The sequence below is a fragment of the Pinus tabuliformis genome, chromosome 9 (assembly GCF_031772625.1).
Source record: "Pinus tabuliformis cultivar Carrire ecotype Pingquan chromosome 9, CPIR1, whole genome shotgun sequence".
Taxonomy (NCBI): Eukaryota; Viridiplantae; Streptophyta; class Pinopsida; order Pinales; family Pinaceae; genus Pinus; species Pinus tabuliformis.
In genome coordinates, this window is record NC_142307.1 from 1,063,688,213 (window position 1) to 1,063,692,841 (window position 4,629).

Genomic DNA, 4,629 nt, shown 5'->3' on the forward strand with positions numbered 1-4,629 from the left:
GGACTACTCCGCATGAAGCTATGTATTTCCTTTTGTGTTTTGTGTTCCTAGCGGAGTCAGGACTGATCCCTTTCAACCTGGAACTCACCTTCACCATGTTCCCCTCACAGTGAAAGAACCATTGACACAAGTACACTTACACTCACTAGGCATGCGAACCTCACTTCTTGAAGATAAAGCAGACCACTCTCCTATGCTGACAAGAAAGAGTTGAGGCAAATCCTTAAGACAATGGCAACCGGGCCATCATACTGGATGGGAGTCCCACACCAAATGGTGTGAGGTCTAGTTGGGACTTCATACCGGGGTGATCCTCGGAATGTTAGCAGGTCTAGCACCGTCAACATTTTTGGCGCTAGAAGGAGGGCCAGATGACAAGTTGTGTCCTCTCATCCAGTTTTGAACCTTTACATATCTTTCATGGAATCTTGCACTCTTCTCCCTCTGTGATGTTTTTCAAATCGTGAAGATGTCTCCATCACGGGGGAGTTGTTCGATCTCTTGTCCACTTACACGTATGATGGTGAAGCCGAAGTGGCCTGGCCTGAGTACTTACACAACTTTCTTTCCATGCTTCATGAGGAAGATGAGTTTTCTGATGAACAGGTCGGTTTGTTGCTTGCATACACACTTCGCGAATCCCCATTTCGTTGGCTGCTTAGCCTACCGGCTGACAACGTGCACTCATTTGAACACTTATGTGATCTTGTTGAAGACACTTTCTATCATTTTGATCTAGACTATCTTGACCAGAAACTGTTACAGCAATGGAAGGCTCCGCATGAATCGGTTATTGATTTTTGGCAGCGCTTCCGTGACTTGTAGTTTCAAGCTCCGAGGAGCCAGATGAAATTTTCCTATCTTTGGGACCGGTTCGAGTATTTCCTTAAGAAATATGCCCATCCTAAGAAGAAGCTTGAGATCAAACATCGCTGAACATTCTTCACTGATGGAGCTGCGCAATCTCATGTTGATGCGGTCATTGTCTCGATTGATTGTCTGCCATCCATTCATCCAACAGCCCCACCACTGTCGAGTGATGTTGAGGATCATGCTCACTCACTTGTTCATCTTTCACATCCTCCCAACATCACTTCGCTTAATTTTCACGCAAATTTGGTTGTGATTCCTTTGATTTCTCATATGAATTCTATTCTACAACCTCCGTCTTCGCACCCAGGTGTTCCTCCGGATCATGTTGTCTTATGTTCATCCATTGGAGATTCTTCACTTGTTGTGAACAAGGAACAAGCCATTGACGGAGTTGGTGTTGCCTAACCAACAGGCCCTATCATTCATGAAGAATATGAGTGGGAGCTTGAGCTCAACACTCGGCAAAGGATGACTCCCTTCCGTCCGAGCCCCCTCCGTTCTTTCCTAACATCTTTGGTGAACCTGCCATCTGTTATCACTTAGAACTAAAAATTTGATGCATATAATTGTCTGTCCTAGTCCGATGACAAAGGTCTGTGTTAAGTTGATTTCATTTTATTTTTCCTCACTTAGGATTTGGAGTTTTAAAAGTTTTTAACTCAAATAATACTCGACTCCCATTGGTTCTTCTCCACCTATCATTGTTCCATAGTCATATCTTGTCTTATCCGAGTCACCGTGTCTTTTAGTGATTTCGCAGCGTAATCCCATTTGCCAGTTTCGCAGCGCAATTATGGTTAAGCAATTTCGCAGCGCGTCATGATTAGGTCGTTTCGCAGCGCATCATTAGAATTTAAAACTAACAGCGCTGCGAAATCATGGATTCGTGCATTTTGCAGTGAATCTTTCCCGAAATGTCAAGTCTGTTAGGTGAGTCACCAGTTGTGTCCACTCATGTCAGTTTATGTACCTCTCGTATCACGTTTGAACGCTCATTTGCCACTACCCCACCACTAGATCTGTTGATATACCGTGCATAGACCTTAATGATAGTCGTAAGTGTTGCATGAGTGACAAATCTGCTTGATTATGTATTGAAGCATTTTAAATGAAGGAATTTGAATTTCAAGCGAGGCTGATTTAAAAAGGAGCTGAATCACCATTTCAACCAGAGCTGTTAGACTTTGTGTGTGAAGATCTCGAAGAAAAAATGGAGAAAAAAGAGCACAGATCCGGTAAATGCCAGAGGACTGAACCTGAGGGCTTGGACATAACACTGAGGGATGAAGGTGTGAAGAAAGTGTTCAAGGATGCCGAGTGCTGGAACTTTTGTAAAAAGCTACAAGGAGGACATGCGCAGGTAACTAAAGAATTTGCGCTAAACTTCACTGGTTTAAATTCAAAGGTAGCCATGTTAGAAGTACAGGTTTCTCCAGAAGCAATATCTGCTGTGACAGAGATCCCAAGAGGACGAGAATAATGGTTTAAAAATTTTAAGTTTGACATGAATCCTTGTAAGGAGTTTTTAAAGGAGGCATATGTAAACGAAGATTTAACAAAAGCAGTGCCCAAGAATTATGTCAAGGAACATTATGCTCTTCTTCTCACCTGCATACAGAAATATTTGACCTGTGAAGGAAGGTACAATAAGGTTTATTCTTACCATTTCAAACTGCTTTTGTATTTCACGGGGAAAGTCTCCATAGACATTCCTTTTTATTTGTTTCGCAGTTTGAGTAAGATGTGTGATAAGGTGCAGCTGAGGAAAGAGGACTGTGAAACCTCTTTGTTTCATCATGGTTTGATTAAGTTGCTAGTTTTAGATGGCCTCCAAAAGATAGGCAGAGACTGGAATTCGTTTATTTTCATGGCTGGATTCCAAAGCAAGACTGGCCTTACTCCACAACCAGCCAGAGAATTCACAATAGCTGAGCTCCAAAAGGAAGTAAGAGCTAAAAAGCAAACCAAGTCACAGCTAAGAAAACCAGTGAAGCCACTAATCATTCAAGATCAACCTCAGCAATCAACAAAGGAAAAAACTCATGATAAGAAGACTATACCTGAAACAAGCAGATCTGAAGCAGTCTCAAGGGTAAGGACAAGAAGCCAGATAAATAAGGAAAAAGGTAAAGCCATAGCAGTTGAAGAGAGCCCAGTGTCTAAGGCAAGTTTGAATGATTTATTACAGGCCATTGAATTCGAGCAGTCTGAACCAGTCCATATCGATTTGACACAGTCACCGCAAGAAGGTACCAAGAAGTCTAAGGCCTCAAAAAGGCTGAAATTCGATGAGCCAGGTGAAGAATTTATTTTTAAACCCATAAGACCTATTACAAGGAAGTTCCAGCAAGTAAAGGAAACACTGCCCAGAACAGAGGAAACCGGGAAAGTTAGGTAAAAGGACACAAGCAAAACAACCATCACATCTCAAGGAGATAATATAGCAGCCATAAAGAGTCAATTAGAAACAGCTAAATATGAAATTGCCAAATTGAAGAAGGCCGCTAGTAAACATGCAGTCATACATGCAGAGTATAGGAAAGCTCTATGGAAAGGGAGTGAAACCCTAGAATCTCAGTTAAATTCAGTGGTTGATGGCCATGCACAATTTCACACCTGGACAGTACCAGCAATCAAAGAAGCCAAGTATATCAGGAGGATTAATATGCAACTGAGAGCTAGGAATAGAGCTATGAGGAAACAAATTGAAGATCTGAAGGCACAGCTAGGTCAGCTACCTGCTAAATGAGTTTTGAGGCCAAGTAAGATTTTGTTTTAAAATTTTGACAAATTTGCTTGACTTTGTCTTTTTGAGGAAACATAGATCCCTGTACGACATGTGTAAAGTTTAAGGAAGTTTTGGGCAATCAAATACTCGGCTAATAAGGGTCTCGGGGCAAAAGCAAGCTAAAAGACTCAGCAGTTTCGTAGCGCGCTACGAAAATGCTGTAGGTGATGATTTTAACACAGACAGGCAGTTTTGTATTATGAGCGGGAATTTTGAAAGGGAAACGCCAAAAGGGTATGCAAGACATCAGCTGGAACAACAATAGTCAATCAGATCAAGACAGATGGATGCTTTAAAAAGGTGGAATATTTCGACCCAATTTTAAATTTCTATTGTAAAGTCCCTTTATCATCGTTCAAGAGGTATCAAACGATTTGCATACAAGGAACTTTGCCTGCACACATGTCCATCGATGCAACTTACAACACATCAAGAACGTGGCAGTGTTCCATATTTTGGGTTATTAAAGGCTAGATAGCATGCTTCTGTACATTCGAGCATTTTGAGGAAAACTGGAGCCGAGAAACAATGGAAATCTCCTAATACTTCCGAGCAGTTAAAAGATGCAGCGTTCAAGGTCAATATGGAGTATTAAACATCCAGCTCAGCCAAATCGAAAGAGGACCAGGTGTCAAAGAACAAGGAGAAGCCATTATGCATGGAAAATGGAGTTAGAGTCATAGTTAATTTAGAACTCTTTAAAAACTCCAGTCAGCACTTTATTGTATTTATTAGTTAGTTAAATAGCTGATAGGTGTCATTAGAGGTAGTTATCGAATTCCCCTCATGCTGGAGGAGGAAGCTCGAATTAGTTAGAATAAGGATTCTATATATAGCTGAAACAACAATGTAATGAGGGTTGGAAATTTGATGAACAAAGGATTGTTTTGGCTTATGTAAAGACAGAGTTCAGTAATATAATTTGGCTGCTTTACTTCTCAGGATTCATGAAGGGTTTCTATGTTCAG